Here is a 24,979-nt window from a genome sequence, read left to right on the forward strand (position 1 = left end):
GCCGTCTAACATTTATCATATATAAAAGACTGTACCGGGCATTGTAGCATGTCACGTACAATACAATTTTGGAATATGAAAAATATTGCCTCGTTAACGTAATATATCACCATCAAATTGTTCGGCCGTATTCCTTGTTTTATTTCTAATCGTCGCTCTAAAACAGGATTTTGATTATTAACACATATATAGAGTCATCGAAAAATATCGGACCCCCCTAATATCTTCAATTAGAATGCATTTTGGAGAATGTCCAATAGCAAAATTGTATGGTTTCAAGTGGGGAGTAAGATGATGACCTTGACTTTGACCTCGATCATGTCCTTCAAGGTCATTTCAAAGTCAACCTTATTTTTTTAAATGGAACCCCCAACATTTTATTGCACATTCTTATAGCTTATCTCGAGAGCTTTCCAAAACACTATAATAAAATGTTTTTTCATTAAGTACTTTTTGAGTTATAAAGGTTTGAAGTTAACAATTTGTTAAGTGGTGTGTGATTCCGGTCAGTTAAGGCAAGAGTGGTGTATGATTCCGGCCAGTTAAGGCAAGAGTGGTGTGTGATTCCGGCCAGTTACGGCAAGAGTGGTGTGTGATTCCGACCAGTTAAGGCAAGAGTGGTGTGTGATTCCGGCCAGTTAAGGCAAAAGTGGTGTATGATTCCGACCAGTTAAGGCAAGAGTGGTGCGTGATTCCGGTCAGTTAAGGCAAGAGTGGTGTGTGATTTCGGCCAGTTAAGGCAAGAGTGGTGTGTGATTCCGGCCAGTTAAGGCAAGAGTGGTGTGTGATTCCGACCAGTTAAGGCGAATTTCATTCCAATTGGTCAGCTTGGGCAAAATATTCAATTGTACCAAACAATTCACAACAAATGTTCAAATTGTTGCCCTTCAACAGCCTGGCAATATGCCAATCTGTTATAAACAGCTGAAACCGCATTTCGGTACGTTTCCGGCGGTATTAGTTCTATCTCTCGAGTTATTCTCCCTCTTAAATCATCTAAATCTTGAGGCTTTACTTAAAAAGTAAAGTTTATGCCACCAAGCGTCTTGACTTTTGTTAACTGATTTTTGGAAATTTCAAAATCATGAAATTAACAAAAATCAGGGCACTATTGTAACAATATATTCTTGAGACTAAATAAAGCAAGAAAGTCTAGTACCACTTTTTCTTCCGACAAATAGTTTGCGAGATATCGTAAGTTAAATATTGAAAAAGTTATCAAGTTTTCCTCAAATATCTCAAAAAATATTAGGCAAATAAAAAATGTTTTAGACAAAAGTTGTTCAAATTAATTGGTAAAAAAAACAGTGCAATAAAAAATAAAGTTTCCCATTTAAAAAACGCAAGTTGACTTCCAAATGACTTTGAAGGTCATTGGCCTTGAGGACCAAGGTCAAATTCAAGGTCACCATCAAGTCCGTTACTTGATTTTTTACAACATTTTTATTTAAAGTTTTTCATGAAAACTTGATCTTGCAAAGTTATTCGAGGGTTCCGGTATTTTTAAGACACCCTATATAGCGTATTATACTTGAGGACATACTGTATAGATATATTTTTGCAGATAATGGTATGATTGTTGACTCAAATGAAATTAACGATGAACCATTGACCGAGATCCTTCGAAATGAAATGTTGATTGGCGAAGTCCAAAAGCGAGAAGCCTTATGGAATTTTAAAATCCCTGTTGCCGAAATGGGCAGGAGTATTGTTCAGAAATTGTGAGAGGAGGTAGTGTCTGCTATGAATGGTATGTTAGTTAAACACAGTCGTATTTCTTCATATAAAATATTCTCGAAACAATAATCAGTTTGCAATTTTTCTTATAGGTAACATCAGAAATGTTAATGAGGCCAAGAATATATGGAAAAAACTCCGTTACAATTAGGCGAATTTTAATACCGGAGAGCAATAGCAAGAAAAGCGGCTCGGCTGGTAGTGGAATGAAAAAAATAAATGGTCATACTATGAAATGATGGCCTTCACTAAAGATCTCTTCATCGACAATAGAAAGTAAATAATAAAATCATACATATAACACATTGTTTGTAAATGAATAATACATTTTTAATTATGTATCTTGCCTATTATTTATAGAAGAAGTTCCAATATATCAGTATTAAACCTGTACAATGATGATATAATGATGTCGGTTGCATCGACCAGTTCATCTTCATAAGTACCAGAAACAGAGGCAAAAAAGAAACGTAAGTCTATATTTTGATTTTTGGCAGAGTTTAAGGAAGGATTATTAGAACGAAGAAAAGTTGTATTGATATTTTCTTTAAATATGCGCATATGAAAAAAATATCTCTTGAATTAGCACGTAATAGTAAGTTACAGATTTAAAAAAAATTTCAATATAACTTTTCTTCGTTCTAACAATCTATATGTGCGCATGCGACGAAAAGTCTCTTAATTATACGTATAACTAACGTATAACTAATTCAATTCAAAATATATTTTTATTGCATGTGTTACGTCCTGGAGGAGGAACGCAACTTGACGCTTGCTTTCGCAAGCTCCGGCGTACTCGCAAATCTGCGGAACAGATCAAGGATCGGAATGACCCCTTTATCTGGCGCAGACGTACGTCGGTGGTCCTTTATTTAGGTCAAGGAACTGAATCCTTTTATCTGGGATAGGACCATGAGCGACAGTTCAGGGAAGGGAGAATTTTTGGTTGAGAATAATTATTTGGAAAACGTGATTGGTTTGCAATTACAAACAACTTGTTTTATTAGTGATTAACGGAAGTTCACAATGAAATAAAATTTGTAAGATTTTATAATGTGTCTGTATACATATGTGGTTAACAATCGCGCTCAGAACAATGATTCTCGATTACTCAGAACAATATTCCGTGTTCGTTATGTCTGACTGTGATCGAAAGGATTGGGCCACTGACGTCTGATTTAACAATTAAGGAGGAATGCCAAGGAGGATAGAAAACGGAAGTAAAACGAAAGGAAAAGAAAAGAGAGAGAAAAAAAGAAAAAAAAATGAAACGAAAGAGGTCGCTCAGGTAAAAGAAAATATAAGTAACTTACTGCTGGACTTCTCTGATCTTAGTAGACAATGAAAGGTGTGGTTGCTGCGTCTCTGTGAGGATGGACCCAAGTTGCGCCAAGGACTAGAAACTGGTCTCAGCAGGATCTCTCGCAATGTCTCAAGGGTGCACGAGATCGTTGCACAGAAGAATAGATGACTGAAGAACACTGATCTGACTCACTAGGGTTGGTTATCAAAAAACCCTGAAGGGGTGGAGAGAAGGCTCTGTCCTGGCTGCGGGTCGGTCGGGAGAAAAAATAGAAGTGGCATAGCTTTTTATTTTACCAAAAACGTCGCCTCGGTCGAGAGGTGGGGTTTGGGAAGTTGCGTCAGGCTCCAAAGTTTATGTCCAAATATGGGTATAGGATTTTGTTGCAAACTTTTCGGAAGTGGGGTTTTAGTAAGGTTCTTAGATAAATATGATAAAGGATCGGGTATCTATGGCAGTAAAAGATTTCAAGGTTTCACTAGGGTTAGTCAGAGGTTGTGCGCGATAGGAATTTATGAATAACGTGGGAAACGCGTGAGTTTCCGGAGATCAAAGGCTGGCAACATCATATGACAGCATGAAAGATTGTCTGGTCGGTCCGTCTTCAAAGAAAATTATTGCTCCGAACGGGAAGTTATTTAAGGTTATTTGGAGAGGAGGTATATGGCCAAAATGACTCAACGGATCTTTTCCGACGGAAACAGAGGAAACTCTGGTGATTAACGCAGAGAGAAAAGGAAGAGAAATCTGTGTGTGTGACGTCACAGTTCTCGGAGGGTCGCGGAATGTGAACATTTTGGTAGTATAATATAAAATGCAATCCCCCCTACTTGACAACAAATTCAAAGTACGCGGAGTCCGCAGGACGTAACACATGTACATATAGATTTTTAAATTTAGAATTCAGTTATTTGACAAAAAGTTGTATTAAGTCCATGTACTTTTATAGAATTGTCTCTCCTCTTCCGAATAAGAAAAGTTCTGAAACATTAAATGTTGAAATGTTGAATGCAGAATTCATTACTGTTTTTTTCAAAAAAGAAAAAATTAATTATAACTAAACCATACTGTTTTCTTTACGAATAAGTTCAGATAGATAAAAATAAAGCTATTTCCTCCAAAGATACAAATTATATCTTTTAGAAAAAGTACATTTTTATAAATTTTATCTGAAATAAAAACTATGGTCTGGTAAATTATAATTCAGAACTTTTCCTCTTTGGAAAAAACTTGTATCTCTGTTTTAACTTTTAATTATAAATAAAAAATAATCCAACTTCGACTTTTGGCATTATACAAACATTGTTACAGTCACTCATCCGAGTCAAACGAAGCAATATTAATGAAACTCATTTCTTTCTTGGATGCACCTGTACCTCTATAGCCTGAACTCGTCTTACCACCATTACTTGCTATGCCACTGCAGAACGACGAAATAGAAAACTTAATAGGACTAGTTCGGGCAGCGTTAAATAGAATACTTCTTTCGAAGAGACATGAGTTTATTGTAAAATTACTTACATTTTTATATTCACGCGAAAACTTATAAATAAAAAATGTTTTTCAAAAAATATATTATTTACAAAATGTATATTAAGTAATATATGTTATTAATCTATTTCGAGCTTCTCCCCGCTGGCGAAACGATTGATTCGGACAAGTACTGTCGCCAATTAACCAATCTGAATCGAGAAATAAAAGAGAAACGTCCGATTTTGTCAAATCGCAAGGGAGTCGTCTTTCATCACGACAACGCCAGACCACACGTTTCGAAAAAGACGCTGCGCAAACTGAAGAGCTTGAAATGGGATGTCTTAACGCATCCACCGTATTCTCCTAATATCGCACCATCTGACTATCACTTGTTCCAGTCATTGCAAAATTATTTAAATGGAAAAAACTTTGACTCTTTGGAGGCCTTAAAAAACGGCGTCTCTTCGTTCTTCGAATCTAAACCGCGCAGTTTTTATGATCGAGGCATCCGTATGCTGCCAGAACGTTGGGAAAAGATTATAGAAAACGATGGAGAATATATCATTGATTGAATAAAGATTTTTGTTTGCCTAATCACTGTGTGACTTTTACTCACAAACTCCGCACGAACTTTTGCACTCACCCAATATATATTAAGTAAATATATTAAGTGTAATATTGAGTATAAATATATTAAGTACAAATGTATATTAAGTAATATAATACAAATATATTTCATATAACATAATAATAATCTCAAGTGTATTATAAAAAATTATCTTTTTGAATTTCATGATACAATAATCGAACTCGATTCTAAAATTGCTTACTTCGTACAATTCTAAAAATAATATACATTTATAAAATAATTTAAATTGTTGACATTTTGTTTAAAATTTTTGAAAACTGCCAATCAACAGCACCTTCTTCGTTGAAATATGTCATAAATTCATCTCTTATACGAGCAGCTTCGCGTGAATGCGTATTTGATTCAAGACGACATATGTTTTGCATTCCACCTAAATTGTTCATTGTATCATCACTTAATTCTAATTCGCAAGTTTCATCATCGGCGTTGTCCGCCCATATAAAATTATGCAAGCAAACGCAAGCCTCAATTATTTTATATACGTTTTCGACATTTGCAATTATCGGTTTTCTAAAAATCCTCCATTGTGACACCATTGTGAAGAATGCCAAATAGTAACCAAAAAGTAATTTCAATCATTCTCCGTGCTCTACTCAATTGATAATTAAAAATTCTTTGATCCACACTTAATCCGCCTCTTCCAGGATATGGACGCATTATAAAAGTCGTCAACGGAAATGCTTCGTCGCCTATTAAAACTTGCAGTAGTACAGGACCATCTTCGTAAATTTGTTTAGCTGGTGGCAAATCAGCTTCTCCATTAATTAATGCCTGCCCAATAAATGATGATTTAAATATTCTTCTATCGCTTTGACGTCCTTCAGCGCCAATGTCAACTATGATAAATTTGTAGTTTGTATCATATACGGCTAATAATATTAAGCTATGACTGCCTTTGTAATTGTAGTATGTCGATCCTGAATGTTGTGGAGCCTGCAAAATATATACATTAATGTATGTGATGGTGACATGTTCTAAACTTATTACAGTATAAAATTAATTCGACTAACTTCTATCTAACAGATTATAATATATGTACAGGGTGTCCGGAATGTGATCATTAATATTTTGTGTACTGGTAGATTGTAGCCGAGAAGAAAAGTCATGTACCATAATGCCAAATTGGCAATAGTTATCGAGTTATTAATTGAAACATGTGAGCCAATCAGCGCGTAAAGAGCGCTGGGCAGCCGCCTCTTGTCGCTTGCGCTCGCTCGCTCCTTGTCGCGCGCGCACGCCTCTTATCGCTTACGGTTGCCTCTCACCGCGCGAGGTAAGCCATCTTCTTATACATAGAGCCCGTCCTTTCGCTTTCTCGTGTGCTCATTCGTTTACACATTTTTATTAATTACGGAATAAATATTGAAAAAATTGTAAAATGGCACAGGACTTTTTTAATTGTTTTAACGAGTTCTACCAGTATACAAAATATTAATGATCACATTCCGGACACCCTGTATATAAAGGGTGTTTGATAGCTGATCATGCAGACGAAAGTTGGAGATAGATTGGGTGTAGCCGAGAAGAAAAGTCATGTACCATAATGTCAAATTGGCAATAGTTACCGAGTTATTAATTAAAACATGTGAGCCAACGAGCGCGTAGAGAGCAGAGGGCGGCCGCAGTAAGTACGTAGACATTTGATACAGGCGGAGTCAGCGAGTGACGGTAAGCAAGCGCGCGCGGCGAAGGGCAACGTAAGCGACAAGAGGCGATCGCGCGCGGCGAGGAGCGAGCGAGAGCTTTTTCTTTATAGCTCGCTCGCTCTTCGTCGCGCTCGTTCGCCTTTTGTCGCTTGCGCTCGCTCGTTCCTCGTCGTGCGAGCGAGCATAAGCGACAAGAGGCGAGCGAGCGCGACGAAGAGCGAGCGAGCGCGAACGACGAGGAGCGAGCGAGCTATAAGGAAAAACCTATAAAGAAAAAGCTCGCTCGCTCCTCGTCGCGCGCGATCACCTTTTGTCGCTTACGTTGCCCCTCGCCGCGCGCGCTTGCCTACCGACACTCTCTGACTCCGCCTGTATCAAATGTCTACGTGCTTACTGCGGCCGCCCTCCGCTCTCTACGCGCTCGTTGGCTCACATGTTTTAATTAATAACTCGATAACTATTGCCAATTTGACATTATGGTACATGACTTTTCTTCTCGGCTACACCCAATCTATCTCCAACTTTCGTCTGCATGATCAGCTATCAAACACCCTATATACAGGGTGTTTGATAGCTGATATTGTTACGTCTCAGCTCCTATTTTCCCCCCTTTTTCTTATTTCTTTTTTTTATCTTTATCGAGCGGTACATCTTGCAATCTAAACTTCCGGTTCTCCCCTCCCTCGTTCGATATGGACTAGGATTATATTATGTTGACATTCGTAACGGCGACCTGTAATTGTGACTAGCATTTTATTTTAAGTTAATGCGTTAGCTTTAATGCCTTTTACTATTCCTTTATATATGGAAAACCTTGTGTTAAATTTCCGACACCGGCGTGTGTTAATTTGATATATCGATTTTGGATGACACATTTTATGTGCCAGACTCAACGTATGAATTGTGTTACTCTTTCCTGTTTTCTTTCTTTTCGGCACTTCTGTTCTATGTTAATTTGACACGTGGTTTTCTACAGCGCGCGTATGCTTTATCATTGCTTACGTAGTCTCAAGAATAACAGCCCGGTTGCGCGAGGGCTTGGCTATTATTTCTTACTATTATTCCAAATTATTTTTATCATAGCGGACAGACTATGCAGCTTCCCCATCTCTTACTTCTTAACAATAAAAATAAGCACTAAGTGTGGGAAAGTTGTGTTATAACCGTTAACAACTTTTCTAATCGTTATCTTTATAACTCTGCAGTATAAGCATTGTGATTCTACGAATCTCATAACTGTTTTGCGTCAGCAGCACGGCCCAGCTTCGCTCTCAGGAATCTCGGATGGAAGACAAGGCATATCGCGTCGTAATTCTCCACCTTGTTTCTTTCATCCGACATCTCGCTAAACTTTACATATTATCCGGTTATTAGATCAAAGTGTTAGAAATGTAGTGTAAAGAAGTAAAAACCTATCATTATAAAATTGTACTACCCCCGTTTGCCACTCTCCGTTAAAATTATTAAACTTGTGTCGAATTCGCCAGGAACGCTTCCTTGGCCTATCATTGTAAAGCGTCGTACCTAAATTCGCGATTGCCGCATTATTGTCCACCCGCGGTTGACTATAAAATTGTAAACGTTTTCATTCTAAGATAACCGAACTGTTTAGGCGACACTTTGGCGGGGTTCTTATCGTTGTTCCATCCGGAGATCGAGTAACTCGCGTCTTGCTCCGACATAAAGAAGAAGGACTCCTCGGCCCGTCGGCGAACCGCCCGCTTCTTCACTCTCGTTGAGGCCGTCACACGTTTCGGACGCGTGCTCACAAGTCTCTCCTTAACTATTGTACTTAGAGAATCTTCAAGTTCCACCATCTCGTGACGGTTTCTCATATTCTCGTATATCTCCTTTTTTTTCTTTCTGGTTCTTTCTCATTACAATTGTTGCAACCAAGTGTATTCGTAACTTCAACCAATTTCACGATCTTCTTAATTAATTCGTACAAGAAAAGACAGACGCGACTTTCGGAAGGGAGTGTGACATCGCGAGCGTTCGACGTTCCGTCATCTAAGCTGGGAGGAACGCAGGCACGTACGAGGGCTCCTTCTCCCGTTCCATTCCGACGCCTAAACAGTGACGTTCCAGCCATCCGATCACAGTAAGCCTTTCGATATCCAAGTTAATAAACAATATTTGTCTTCCTCTATGTCATTCGATGTGTTTCGCAAACCGTGTATTGTTCTCCGTACAGGGGCGCTTTCCTCATAGTCATATCCACGTTATCAAATAAATTCTATTGAATCCAATAAAATTCCACAGGACGTAACAATATACAGGGTGCACGATTTATCTGAAGACATTGAAATATCCCGAGAACTATGCATTGGATAAAAAAAGTGGTTAATGAAAGTTGTTAGTCTCGAAGGGGGACATCCAATGATACCAAACTCGACCTCCCACCCCACCCCCTGGGGGTGGGGGTTGGGGGCAACTTTGAAATCTTAAATGGAAACCCCCATTTTTTATTGCAGATACGGATTCTACGCCACAAAATACGTAAATTTTGTCCGAAACTTTTTTTTTGATTCGTGATAGATGGCGCTGTAATCGCAAAAAATTATATTTTCCGCAATTCTCCAGAAATGATCATTGGATTGAGAAATAAAAAATACCTGTTCAATATTTTTAAATCAACAAATGCCAACAACCCGTGAAAACATGGTAGAACGCATAAGAAACGCTTGCGCTGAAACTCCCGCAGATATGCTTCTATCCTGTGTACAGTCATTTGAAAAAAGGATCAATAAGTGTATTGAAGTTGAAGGTAAAAATTTCGAACACTTACTCTAATTAATTGAACAGTGAGAGGCAAGGGGACTCACATTAAAAAAGCACCCCGATCTGTGAGAGGCAAGGGGACTCACATTAAAAAAGCACCCGAAGGGAACATAAAACTACTACATCCTCGTCGTTGTTCCTGTGTAATGCTAAAAGTAGTTTCTCGGAAAAATTCAACGCTATCTATCACGAATGAAAAAAATTGTTTCAATAAAAATTTCACGTACAATCTAATTCTGCAATGAAAAATGTGGGTCCCCATTTAAGATTTGAACGTTATCACCCACCCTACCCCGAGAGGATGGGGGGGGAATAACTTTTAGTATGTTCTTTAAAAATATTGAACAGGTATGTTTTATTGCTTAATCCAATGATCATTTCTGGAGAATTGCGGAAAATATAATTTTTTGCGATTACAGCGTCATCTATCACGAATCAAAAAAAAGTTTCGGACAAAATTTACGTATTTTGTGGCGTAGAATCCGTATCTGCAATAAAAAATAGGGGTTTCCATTTAAGATTTCAAAGTTGCCCCCAACCCCCACCCCCAGGGGGTAGGGTGGGAGGTCGAGTTTGGTATCATTGGATGTCCCCCTTCGAGACTAACAACTTTCATTAACCACTTTTTTTATCCAATGCATAGTTCTCGAGATATTTCAATGTCTTCAGATAAATCGTGCACCCTGTATATAACCAATTTGTCATTTTTATTATACTCAAAAAAACCTGCAGAATATTTATGCTATATAAATATTCTACAAATATACTAACAATAAACTAGGAAATATTTCTAATAGATACTAGTAATATTATTAAAATATTATTTAGATATACCTACAATATAATACGAAATATTCTCAGTATATACTGAATAAACTGCGGAAGCGGACATAGGAACATTCTCAGTATATTCTCAAAATATTACAGTACGTATTTCGGATATTCATGGAATAATCGCAATTTACGTTTGCGATATATTGAGAATCTGCTTAGAATCTACTTGTGCTGTATGGATTGTGCGAATCTTTAGGTATAAAAATAATTAAATAATTGTAAAACATTGCACATAATTAACTTTTTTCATTAATTATAATGACTTTTATTAATTATAATGCCTTTGATATTTCGTTATTATAGAATATCGATCATTATACTAATAATTTTAATTGTTGCAGATTCAGAATCTTTCTCTGAAAATGAGAAAGCATCTGTCGCGGATTTCATGGAGTCGTCTTCTTCAGTGTCACTTTCTAACTCATCAATTTCACAAAGCATTGCATTCACAAGCATGCAAAAAGCCGTAGTTTCTGCTATCACACCGCAAAGACTGACACCACCAGCAGATAGTACTAAAAAGAGAAAGCGATAGACAAGTGATGAAGTGGATGCAGCAATGCTAGAATCATCCAAAAGCATCTCCTCCTTGGTCAACTCACTAGAAATTGCACTGAAAAAAATATAATGTCAACAGCATTACAATCGTAAAATCAGAATTATCTACTGCAGTAAAAAACATGATGAGTGGTATAACCATAGGATTGAGCAAAGTTCATGAAGAACATCAAATGGATTGTTTTATATCGATCCTTGCTTACATTAATGACTTTATAAAGAGATGAAACTTATGAATTTTTTAATATGCATAAGATTTCTTGACTATTTTTCTTTCCATAAATGACTTGATTGCTTTTGTTTCTATAGATGTATAAAAAAATATGTTAACTTCTTGTTTGTTTTGGAATTTATTTGAATTTATTTACTATAAAATGTTTTCATTTTACTTTCAGAACATGTTCTGACCAAATAATAAAATTTTTGTTTTCTTAGATTACATTTTTATTAGAAATATTAAAAAATGTTAATATAGAAATATTAAGAATTATATAATGTTAAACAAAATAAATTATAATGAATAAATTATAATGAACAAATTATTTTCTCTTTTCCCATTTATATCTCTGTTACAAATTCTAATTTTTCATAAAAATATTATAAATATCAATTTTAATAAATAAAAGCGTTTAAATGAAAGACATACAATTCTATATTTAACATATTTTTACATGGATGTGTAAGATATAGACGAGGAAGGACAGCACCAGCCTGTTCCGGGGGAGACACAGGAGAAAGTCCGGTCCCAACAGTTCAGGTTCGGCGGATGGAGAGAAGATAAAAGGAGACGAACGGACGGAGACAGGGCTTTTGCCATTTAGCTTGGAGACGGATAATTAAAAATAGAGTCGAGTCGAGAGACAAAGTCGGAGATCGTCAAGCTTTGTAAAGCGATATATTTTGTATAAATCGCGGTGTCGGGTACAATTGTATTTGTGTTCTTTTTACAATATATATATTTTTATATTCTTGTTCAATATAAGAATAGTTTCATATTAATCGCTCGGAACCCCTACATCCTGAACATACCCTTTTCTAACTAAGGAGGATCTTGAAGAAGAGAGATTAGAAAGAGAAAGGAATAAAGATAAACGATTGCTCTTTTTGAATCTTACAGATGTATGGTTTAAATAAATTTTTTACCATCACTCAATAAACCTATAAAGAGAAACATGACATGCATTTCTACATGCAATATAACTATATATTTAGATTATGAAATATACTGCTATGATTACATACTGTACTTTTCAATATCCACCCATGTAAACTTATATTCTCCATCGCAAGCAGCCATAAGTACCATGCTAAAAAATCCTTTATAATTGTAAAATTGGGATCCTGACATAGCAAGGGTTTTAATGCGTATGTGTTTCCCATCAATGGCACCGACGCAATTAGGGAACTGCCATTTATCCATGAATCCCTGTGCCACTCTATTCCACGAATTTTTATCCATAGTTGGGAGAAAAGTTGGTTGTAATGCTCAAATTGCTTGGCTCAATTCTCAAATTGCTTGGCAGGTCTCAAGGATTATCGTGTACACTCCCAGTAAACACTGTTATATAATTGTTATATAACCGTAATGTAACTAAATATTACAAATAATATTACAAACATGTTACCAGTAAGATACCAGTTTCTTGTAATTTCCCACTCATAAACATAACGTGTAACATAACATTGTTATATTGCGATTACATACCTAGAGAATTATTTTGTTATATTGTAAGAACCATTTTGTTATATTACGAGAAGATATGTAATATTTATATGGTATTTTATTTAAAAATAATAGGAAATCAAATTACAAATATTGATTTTAATAATTTATTTCAGTTTTTGTCAATATAAATTTTTATTACAATCCAATGTAAAAAACATTACAAGAACATTACAAACATTAAAAAATAATTTATAATCTCTGGCAAATAGATTGCAATTAAAAACTTACTAATATATATTTATACATCTATATATTATATACATTGCAGCCCGCGCATTTTAAAAGGATATTTAAAAGGAGCTAGTTTTTTATACTAATAAAAACTAAACAAAACATATGAACCTTTAGGAGAAATTACTATAAGATGTTCAAATTAACTTAATTATCTTAGTTAAATTAAGTTAATTAATTTGAACATGTTAAAGTAATTTTTCCTAACCCACGCAGCACTGCAATATTGCAGCAATATTGAAGCAATATTATAATATCGTAGCAATATTACAAAATCACAAGGTTATTATATAATATTTCAGCAATATTATCACAATATTACAGAGTGATATATCAGATTACAATATCACTGGAATATTACTGCAATGTTACAATGTGACTATCGTATGGCAACATAGTGACAATATTACAACATTATTGCGCGATGATAAATCTTATTGCAATATCATAGGAATATTGCCGCTATATTCCAGCATGACAGACCGCCACGTAATATTTCTGATTATCGCCGTAATACTGCAGTGTGAAACAATTCATATACAGGGTGTCCCATTTTAATGTCACATCACAAATATCTCAGAAACACTGCGTTAAATCAAAAAATGTTTCAGACAAAAATTGTTTGACTTGAAGGAGGACAAGAAAGCGATAGCATTTTGTTTATAAATGGCGCCACTTTTGAGATATTCACTGACAATCAATTTTCATAAATGGAAATCCGAATTTTTTATATTTTCTTTTTCTATCAATTAATTTGAACAATTTTTGTCTGAAACATTTTTTTATTTGGTTAATATTTTTTGAGATATTTAAGGAAAACTTGGTAACTTTTTCAACATTTAACTTACGATATCTCGCTAACTATATCGTCCAGCATATACATTTTCTGGTTTTACTTACATATTCTTTAAGAAAATCTTCGTCTTGTAATCGAGTTTCCATATGTCTGATATCGTTAACTGTTTTTAATGGTAAACAATTAGTAACTCGTTCTGTTGAAGACGTTATTTTTACTGAAGGTGTTATTCTGTCTATACGTTGCATAATATCTTGCATTTTTACTTGTAGTTTAGCTACCATTTTAATTACAATAGTAATATTTCCTAGAACAAATGTAACAGTTATAACCTGGTTTTATATAAAAAAAATCTACATATTGTGAAAAATATATACTTACTTTCAATATTTTTGGTTATGTTCATCAGTTCGTCATATTTATTTTTCTGGGAATTTGTATTCTCTACATCTTTTGTTGCATTCGTTGAAGTACATTTTCTGAAAACATGATTGTTTATGGGGATTATATTATAAGAAATTGTACCCAGATAGTCAAATATAGCGAATAACAAAACCCCAGAACAGAACCATAGTCTACTGTGTCTGTATTAAACTCCTGTTTTGTAGACAAAATCTGTTGCAGTAACTTTATGGTACATTAGTAGCAAAAATGGCTATTTCTATCGCCAAATTGCCATAAGATTATTATAACAGACTTTGTTCACAAAATACAAGCTTAATTTGGACACAGTAGACTATGGATCTGCTGTGGGATTTTGTTATTGGCAAAATAGTTATCTGGATAAAATGTATCATATTGTATTTCTTATATTGTTATATATAGTATTTATTTCACTACTTACTTCTTTTATTATCGTTAATACTTGTACGTGGCGAAACTGATTGATATTCAGAACGTTCTGCTGTTATAGAACGAGGCCATTGTGGTATTTCAGTTGGACTTTTCGATACGTCACTTTGATTATCACTTATGTTCTCTTTTTCGGAATCGCTCTCTATATGAATATCCTTAGTGGATAATTTTTTTTTGTATTTGTTCCTTGATTGTCCTTGTTCTATAATTATATATATATATATATATATATATATATATATAATGTATGTATATATATATATAGTGTGTAATAAAAAACACTTCTCTTTTCAAGTATAATATATACTCTGCAATAATATATATGCTTCTGTATCTGTATAATATATACATTTGCAAATAATAGAATTCTACAACAAATTCATAACCCTTATCTGCATTAAGCTCATGTTCTACAAATAGCATCTATTGAAATAATTTTACAGCAGTTTAGCGAAAAAATAGCTATTCCTTGTCATAAACAGACATTACAACAGTCATTATAACAAACATTATCCGCAGAACATGAGCTTAATGTGGACACAGTAGGCTATAGATCTACTGAGATTTTATTATTTGCACAGATTGATTAGATATGATTTAAATATATTCACAATTTATATATTGTAAAAGTTATGTGGTAAGATTGCTATTTATATTTACTTTTGTCTTTTTTTGAAATTTCTTGTGAATGTGATGAAAATATTAAATCAGCAGTTTTATCAGTTTTATTTGTAGGCAAATTCCCTGACTGCCAACATTGTGATATCTTTGTTTGACTTGTTTCATTATCCATATCATCTAGGTTCTTGTCTTCGTTATCACTATCGTTATCTTAAAAAAATTGCTTGGGCACTTTTTTTCTATACCCTTTTCCCAAATCAACTTCATCTGTGGAAGTATAATTATTATTTTCCGCAACTTTTTGAGCTTTGCCCAATGTACCTTTAAAGATGTAGACATATATTAAAGTTACAATGAAACATTAATAGAGAAGCTTATCTGTATTTATCATATATTCTTACTACAGTATTTTTCAATTAATATTGGATGTTGCATCCATGTTTTAACATCTGGTTCAGTACGTTTTAATATTAAAGTTGATAAATTTTTTGTTTTTGTTGTTGGCCACCAACATACTGTTTCATTCTGATCTTTTTGAATCCAATTTGTTGGAACTTCATTTACTGCACTATCATCAAGAAATTTTACCACAGCATAAGCCATATTTCTGAAATAGTACATAACATATACAATACATTACCCTGTCAGCCAAGACTACGAATAACAAACTCTCAAAGCAAATCTATAGCTATCTGTGTCTGCGTTAAGCTTATATTCTGTAGATGTCTATTGAAATAACTTTATGACAGGTTCCAATGATCACTCTTGCCATTTACCTACCATAAGGTTATTTCAATAGATGTCTAAAGAATACAAGCTTAAAACAGACACAGATGGCTATGCATTTGCATTCAGACTCTATTATACGCAGATTTAGCTATCTGGATAATTAGTATCATATAATACATGTAAGAATATTTCTTTGAACTACTATAATTTTGTAAAATTATTCAATGTGTTGTAGAGCTTTAAAAGCCAACCGCACATGATGTTTTTGGCTGAATTGCTTGCATGCTCTTGTGCTGGAAATCTTCCTGTTTTGCTGGAAACTATTATGCAGTTTGTTGACTACTTTACTAGATTTTCATAATAACCCAGGGCCTATTATCACAAATCCAGCAGAGTGGCCATCAGACTGCATAATTTCAAGCAGATTTTTAGCACAGAACACGCAATCTAGTCAAAATCACACTTTATGCACTTAACTTAATAATCTCTCATATATTGAAGTTTTCAATTAATTTTATAAATGTTGAAAACAAAATATGGAAGTAAGGTTATGTAACATATTGACGTTTTAAAAAAAAACTTAAACTTATTCCTTAATTATAAATATAATAGATAATAATACTAATATTATGATAATTATCCAGTTTAGGGGCTCCGCCTTAGAATTCGATAAAAATAGACTCAATCAACGCGTTTTTTAATAAGGAGCAACTTTTTCCTCTGCGAAAATTGTCGCTCTTCACTGCGAAACGAAATAAAAATAGTTAAAGTTGACTGGTATAATAGGTTAGGAAATCTGTCAAGATTCTGGATGGGTTCGCAACTTTCCACGCGCAACGAGGACGGGGTAGGTGCGGAAGGGGGGCCGAAGGCCCCCCCCTCGTACCCCCCGCGTGGGTATGTGTGTGTACATATGTTGAGGCATTTTTATTTATTAAACCAACGAATATTGTACACTTATTAATTTAGTAAAGCAGAAAATTTTAGTACAATTTTAATAAGATAAATTTAAAAAATTAAAAATAAATGTGGAATCGATAGTTATGATCTTTAATTGTTAATAATTTTTTTTATGACGAAACTGTTAAGTTAATGACATTTGATGAAAGATATTCACCTTATTACAATTGTACTAAAATTTTCTGCTTTACTAAATTAATGAGTGTACAATATTCGTTGGTTTAATAAATAAAAATGTCTCAACATATGTACACACACACACACACACACACCCACACGGGGGGTGCGAGGGAGGGCCTTTGGCCCCCCTCCCGCACCTACCCCGTCCTCGTTGCGCGTGGAAAGTTGCGAACTCATCCGGAATCTTGACAGATTTCCTAACCTATTATACCAGTCAACTTTAACTATTTTTATTTCGTTTCGCAGTGAAGAGCGACAATTTTCGCAGAGGAAAAAGTTGCTCCTTATTAAAAAACGCGTTGATTGAGTCTATTTTTATCGAATTCTAAGGCGGAGCCCCTAAACTGGATAATTACCAAAAACTCTTATATATACAGTCGTTATTTATGTGTAATATACATTGTGTATTTTTTCAGGGACAACGTAATTTTAAAGTTTCTCAGTGATTGTGTTGTGAATTAAATTCCACGAAAATAGCTTTGTAATAAGTAATAAAATATAAAGGAAAAACCCAATACTCTAAGTCAACATATTATAATTATTGAAGAATATAGAATATTTATCATTAAGATTAAAACATCCCATCATACGTGGATTTCATATACCTAAGGCTCGCGGACAACGGACGCTTCCACATTCCTTATGGCTCGTACACAACAATATAATTATATATGAAATATTGTTATATCCTATAAGAGTAACAATGTTACATTGCAGTAATGTTTCATACAACGATAATGTAATATTATACTTGTTATACAGATAATATGTTGCAATGATATAACATACAAATAACTTATGTTATATTACTTGTTCTTTACATGTTATATTGCTGCAATGTATAGTGTTTACTGGGTTATTACGTTAAAAAAGATCTATATAAAATTTGAAACGTTTCTTATTTTTGCTGTGTAGCTTTATTCTAATCTATTTATTATTTATAATATGCATTAATATTTAAATATACCTTGATGTAAGTAATTATATATTTCATTATTATGTTATTTATACATACCTTTTTTTAATTGTTCGTGCACTTTTGCAGAATCTACAATATTATATATGTCTTTATATGTATATTGTGCTTCATATAAATTGGAGGCATCCATCTTGCTCAACACGTTGTGCTTAGATTCAGCTTACTTGTTTGGTCTGTTCTTTGTAGCTGCACTGCTGAACTGGTGCAATAAGCTAGAGTGAGAAAACCTATATTTGTTTCACTTTAACTTACTGCACCAGTTCAACAGTGCAGCTACAAAGAACAGATCATTAGTTCGCTGAAAAACATGGCGACCGCTGAGTAAGCACGTTGAACCGCTGAGTCCGTTTAGTACCGTTTAGTTCAGAAGATAATCATAAAACGGTTCTGCAACTGTTTTATCCTGCAGCCATTGTATCATATTGTGAATCTCCGATTATAAGATCTGCGCTTGCCACTGTGATGTTTAGAGTATAAGCAAAATCAAGTCTAAATTAGAGAAGTTCCAAATGAAAACTTGGCGATATATTCTCGAAATCAAGGTATAGTTAATAGCTTTAATATTTCATGTAACTATTAACATTTTTTAAGTGTACGTAATATTGTGAGACTTATTGTTTATTAATTATTCAAAATAGAACGATCTTGTCAAAGCAATACATTTGTCATAGTGATAGTTTTATGTTAATAATATAGAAAGGAATTTGTATGATTAGAAAATATTAACTTTATATTTTTTGTTTTAATATAGTGATTAATATAGATCATCGTGGCTTCCCAACAAATACAATATTATATGTAACGTGCATGTTAGTTGTAATTTTCTACTCAACAATATAACTGTTATATAATACATGTGTTATATAACAGTTATATTGTTGAGTAGAAAATTGTTGAAAAATATTGTTCAGTAGGAAATTACAACTAACATGCACGTTACATGTAATATTGTGTTTGCTGGATTCAGCTTACCCCGAGGTACATGCAGCTATATAGCACTTGTAACTTTGTATTGGAGGTTAAGATTATATGTATAATACACTGCCAGCTATGTATATACATACTCTTACATATATTTCAGGTTTATTTTAGATCATACGGCAAATTAACGACAAAATGTTAGTATTCAAATAAAAGATTAAATTCAATATTGTAAATTTTCATTTTTTAAAAATATATATTCTGTATTTCATGCATACTCTGGCATTCATGAATGTCAAATTCAATGGAGATTTTGGTGATTGAGGTCTTGTTGCTTTTACTCGATAAAAATGAGAAAGTATGCTATTTCCAAAGTGACTAATGATAGATACAAGAAAGAATAAGTCAGCAAATTGCAAGGTGAGAACAGGCCTCTGGTCATATATATTCATTTATATCCATTTTATTTGTAATGAGTATGATTATGAAAACAAAAAACTCTTTTCTAAATCTATGGCAATTTTTTGGTTAATATCATAGCAGGCAATTATATCATAAACTTAGAGATCAATTTACTTCACTAGAAATTCATAGGCAATTTCTCTAACATTCTATATAGCTAATTATATATAGTTAACTATATATAAGCAATTTTTTAAATTACCAATTATAAACAAATGAATTATTTAATTTACCATTTTGTATCTAACTTATGTTTATAATACTATTTATTCCATAATTTTTTTAATGCAATCTTTCCAGCTACTTTTCTATGATTTTACATTGTCAGACAAGTAATTATTACTATCTTTGTCTTATCATAGTTAATTATATATAGTTAACTATATATAGCTAATATATAGCTATGAAAGTATTTGTAAGAATAATGAAAAGACAGATCAAATAAAAGAAAAACAAATTATAAAATAAGAGTTAAAATAACAAGCAAAACAAATATAGCTATTATATGAATATAAATTCGAATTCTATATTTAATTTGGATTTAAGAACATATACAGATATCTATATATATGTACATAGACACAGATACACATATACAGAGTATACACAAGTTCAGTATAATTTTTTATCACATGCATTGCCGATTTAGCATTGCCGACAGCATTGTAGTTAATTGAGTCGTGTATAGATATTGCATGCATCATGTCATTATAGACAAGTTCAGGTGATTGACTTCTTAGCTACTTGAGCTAAGATCTCTACGAAAAGCTATACATACTTAATGTGGAAGTGCATTATAAAAACATGACAATAGAAACATAAAAATTATGTCTATAGCAGGGAAGATTTTAAGATTTATATAACATTAATTTTATTACATTTTTATAATGCATTATCACGTTAAATATCTCCATATACCATAATATCTTGGTAACTATTTGTCGGAAGAAAAAATGATATTTTACTCTACTATATTTTACTCTATTTGACCTCAAGAATATACTGTTACAATAGTGCCATAACCTTTGTTAACTTAATGACCTTTGGAAATATCAAAGTCAAGTTAACAAAAGTTATGGCACTATTATAACAGTATATTTTTGAGACCATATAGAATAAAGTATAGTAAAATAGATTAAAATAATACCATTTTCTTTTCTGACAAATAGTTACCAAGATATTGTAAGCTAAATCTTGAAAAAGTTACCAAATTTTCTTTAAATATCTCAAAAAATATTAAGCAAATAAAAAAATGTTGCAAACAAAAGTTATTTAAAATAATTGGTAGAAAAAGATAATATAATAGAAAATTGGAGTTTCTATTTAAGAAAAGTAATGATCAATAAATATCTCGGAAACGGCGCTATTTGTAAACAAACTGATATAGTTGTTTTATGTCCCCCTTGAAACCATACAACTTTTGTCTAAAACGTTTCTTAGTATCTTTCATATTTTTCAAGATTTTTGTTTTACGATATTTCGCTAACTATTTGTTGGAAGAAAAAGTGATACTAGACTTTTTTGCTTTATTTGGTCTCAAAAATATATTGTTACGATAGCGCCCTGACTTTTATTAATTTGATGATTTTGAAATTTTCAAAAGTCAGTAAGTTAACAAAAGTCAGGGCACTATTGTAACAATATATTCTTGAAAAAATATGTTCTTGAGATGCATGCAATATCTATACGTGACTCAATTAACTATAGTGTTGTCGGTAATATTAAATCCTGTGGTAAAAAGTTACTCTTGTACACCCTGTATATATATATATATATATATGGGGTATTCTCTATTAAATCAGTTATCCCCTTGCGCATCTCAGTTTTCGATATAAATTATTTTTATAGGGTGCAAAATTTTCGTTGCAATGTCTATTTTTTTATGCCGTCTGGTATTTTTGGTGCCGCAAGATGGCGGCGCCATAATATAAACCGAAACGAGCATAAGCCATGAAAACGGCCATGAAAGCCATGGAAAATCTTGCTACAAATTTCGAGGTTTCCAATTTTTCACTTCTAAAACTTAAAAACTCGGTAAATATCCAAGGATGAGATTTGGATCGATGGCATTTTGGAGATATGAGGAAGTTCTGATTCGGGTCGTGGAGTTCAGGGCTTATGGCGTTCCAGCAATGAAGAGATTTCAGGAACTTACAATATATTGGGTCATGAGAATCTGGGGTGAGAGGTTTTTGGGTTCGGGTTATGGGGTCCGGGACTCGTGGTGTGCGAAGAATACAGGTTTTTTCAGTAAGAATTCATATATTTACCGAGTTTTTAAGTTTTAGAGGTGAACAATTAGATATGTATACAGGGTGTACGATTTATCTGAAGACATTGAAATATCTCGAAAACTATGCATTGGATAAAAAAAAGTGGTTAATGAAAGTTGTTAGTCTCGAAGGGGGACATCCAATGATACCAAACTCGACCTTCCACCTCACCCCTTGGGGGTGGGGGTTGGGGGCAACTTTGAAATCTTAAATGGAAACTCCCATTTTTTATTGCAAATACGATTCTACGCCACAAAATATGTAAATTTTGTCCGAAACTTTTTTTTTTATTCGTGATAGATGGCGCTGTAATCGCAAAAAATTATATTTTCCGCAATTCTCCAGAAATGATCATTGGATTGAGAAATAAAAAATACTTGTTCAATATTTTTAAAGAACATAATAAAAGTTATTCCCCCCCCATCCTCTCGGGGTAGGGTGGGTGATAACGTTCAAATCTCAAATGGGGACCCACATTTTTCATTGCAGAATTAGATTATACGTGAAATTTTTATTGCAACAATTTTTTTCATTCGTGATAGATAGCGTTGAATTTTTCCGAGAGACTACTTTTAGCGTTACACAGGAACAACGACGTAGTAGTTTTATGTTCTCTTCGGGTGCTTTTTTAATGTGAGTCCCCTTGCCTCTCACAGATCGGGGTGCTTTTTTAATGTGAGTCCCCTTGCCTCTCACTGTTCAATTAATTAGAGTAAGTGTTCGAAATTTTTACCTTCAACTTCAATACACTTATTGATCCTTTTTTCAAATGACTGTACACAGGATAGAAGCATATCTGCGGGAGTTTCAGCGCAAGCGTTTCTTATGCGTTCTACCATGTTTTCACGGGTTGTTGGCACTTGTTGATTTAAAAATATTGAACAGGTATTTTTTATTTCTCAATCCAATGATCATTTCTGGAGAATTGCGGAAAATATAATTTTTTGCGATTACAGCGCCATCTATCACGAATAAAAAAAAAAGTTTCGGACAAAATTTATGTATTTTGTGGCGTAGAATCTGTATCTGCAATAAAAAATGGGGGTTTCCATTTAAGATTTCAAAGTTGTCCCTAACCCCCACCCCCAGGGGGTGGGGTGGGAGGTCGAGTTTGGTATCATTGGATGTCCCCCTTCGAGACTAACAACTTTCATTAACCACTTTTTTTTATCCAATACATAGTTCTCGAGATATTTCAATGTCTTCAGATAAATCGTGCACCTTGTATATATATATTGGTAAATATGCACATTAGGTCAACCCCGTCAAAAGTTCATGACCTTGATATATGTTAAGGACATGTTCCTGAGTGTTATGCAAAAAGTTGTAGCCATCGCTCATTGTTTATTAAAAAGTTATTAACAAAAAAAGTTGTACGAATATAACGTAATTTTTCGAAACAGTTTAATAAGAAGGAGGTAACTTTTCATCATCAGATATACAGGGTTTGTCAAAAGTATGGAAACCCTTAAATAATTTTTGTAAAAATGAAAATATCAAAAAACGGTAAAACACGTATTTTGACTTTTCAAAAAAGCTACCCTACGACATGGATACCGATCATTCCCCTAGTACGCGGGGGTAAAAGGGGGGGTTGAAAATTTTAAATTGGACTAAGAGTCCAGTGGGGGTGATTTGAAAGGTCTTTTCATAACACATCCTTAAAATTTTAAGTCGCTACGACCCTCCCCATTAAAAATGGCGGTAATTCAAACTTCGAAATTTCATGCACTTAGTGTTATCCAGGATCAACCGCTACTTAAAATCAGTTGTTCTCATGGCTACTTAAAATCAGTTGTTCTCACGGCTACTTAAAATCAGTTGTTCTCACTGCTACTTAAAATCAGTTGTTCTCACGGCTACTTAAAATCAGTTCTCACAGATCTTAGACAGATTAAAAATTAAGCGTTTTAAAAATGGCTGGCAAATTGTCGGAACGTGAAAGAATCACTATCCTCATGATGCGATAAAATTATTTAAGGGTTTCCATACTTTAGATGAACCTTGTATATTGAAGAAGCATGTAATATAACAGTTTGGCTGAAAAGTTCGTAGGCTAACATAGTAAGACAAATTTTTTTGGTAAAATTCGATTTTATTATTCAATATAGTTGCCTTCGAGGGCGATACAACGATTATAGCGGTCATACAATTTTTCGATACCATTTTTATAGTACGATTTCTCTTTAGCCTCGAGATAGGCCTCAGTTTCGGCGATAACCTCTTCATCAGTGCTAAATTTCTTTCCAGCAAGCATTCTTTTGAGGTCTGCAAACAGAAAAAAGTCACTGGGGGCCAGATCTGGAGAATACGGTGGATGGGGAAGCAATTCGTAGCCTAATTCATGCAATTTTGCCATCGTTTTCATTGATTTGTGACACGGTGCATTGTCTTGATGAAACAGCACTTTTTTTTCTTCAAATGGGGCCGTTTTTTCGTGATTTCATCCTTTAAACGCTCCAACAAAGTTATGTAATACTCGCTGTTGATGGTCTGGCCCTTTTCGAGGTAATCAATGAATATAATATAACCACGCGCATCCCAGAATACTGATGCCATAACCTTGCCAGCCGACCGTTGCTTCTTTCCACGCTTTGGCTTTGGTTCATCGCGTTCAGTCCACTCGGCTGACTGTCGATTGGACTCTGGAGTGTAATGATGGAGCCATGTTTCATCCATTGTAATATATCGACGGAAAAATTCGTCTTTATTACGGTTGAATATCGCTAAACATTGGTCCGAATCATCAAAACGTTGTTGCTTTTGATCGATTGTGAGCACGCGCGGCACCCACTTTGCACAGAGCTTTCGCATGTTCAAATATTCATGCACAATATGTCCAACACGTTCCTTTGATATCTTTAGAGTCTCAGCTATGTCGATCAACTTCACTCTACGATCATTCAAAATTATTTTGTGGACTTTTTTGATGTTTTCGTCGGTAATAGCCTCTTTCGGTCGTCCACTGCGTGCATCGTCTTCGATGCTCATTTCATCCCGTTGAAATTTAGCAAACCACTTCTCAACTGTTGATTTTCCCGGTGCAGAGTCCGAATAATGTTTATCAAGCCAAGCCTTGGCTTCAACAGTATTTTTTTTCGCCAAAAAGCAATGCTTCATTAACACACGAAATTCTTTTTTATCCATTTTTTCACAATAACAAAAGTTGCTTCACTCACAATGTTATATCTCACGAACCAATTGTCCGACACCTGTGAAATTTATACACGTTTCTTTAGAAGATTGGTACTAACTAAACATCTTA

The 24,979-nt window shown here is 34.0% G+C and overlaps 3 long non-coding RNA genes across 6 annotated transcripts; 2 read left to right on the plus strand and 1 right to left on the minus strand.

Annotated features, from left to right (window-relative positions):
* The first annotated feature begins 1,570 nt into the window (after positions 1–1,570).
* LOC112590124 (uncharacterized) lies at positions 1,571–4,574 on the plus strand. The gene is made up of 4 exons (XR_003114016.1): positions 1,571–1,750; positions 1,830–2,013; positions 2,098–2,207; positions 4,352–4,574. It is a non-coding gene; the product is annotated as an uncharacterized LOC112590124 (long non-coding RNA).
* Positions 4,575–5,412: 838 nt separating this feature from the next.
* On the minus strand, positions 5,413–18,259 carry LOC105185669 (uncharacterized). Of its 4 annotated transcripts, none has more exons than XR_003114020.1 (8): positions 18,095–18,259; positions 15,612–15,817; positions 15,250–15,531; positions 14,579–14,791; positions 14,116–14,213; positions 13,839–14,041; positions 12,224–12,539; positions 11,615–12,139 (listed from the first exon to the last, which is right to left on the minus strand). It is a non-coding gene; the product is annotated as an uncharacterized LOC105185669 (long non-coding RNA). The 4 variants fall into 4 exon arrangements; XR_003114021.1 differs by lacking the exon at positions 18,095–18,259 and adding an exon at positions 16,562–16,813; XR_003114019.1 differs by lacking the exons at positions 11,615–12,139; positions 18,095–18,259 and adding an exon at positions 5,413–6,095 and having other exon boundaries at positions 15,612–16,530.
* Positions 7,380–10,844, plus strand: LOC112590126 (uncharacterized). Its single transcript, XR_003114022.1, has 2 exons — positions 7,380–8,909; positions 10,765–10,844. It is a non-coding gene; the product is annotated as an uncharacterized LOC112590126 (long non-coding RNA).
* Positions 18,260–24,979: the final 6,720 nt, after the last annotated feature.

This window comes from Harpegnathos saltator, unplaced genomic scaffold, assembly GCF_003227715.2.
Source record: "Harpegnathos saltator strain DR-91 unplaced genomic scaffold, Hsal_v8.6 scaffold72, whole genome shotgun sequence".
Classification (NCBI taxonomy): domain Eukaryota; kingdom Metazoa; phylum Arthropoda; class Insecta; order Hymenoptera; family Formicidae; genus Harpegnathos; species Harpegnathos saltator.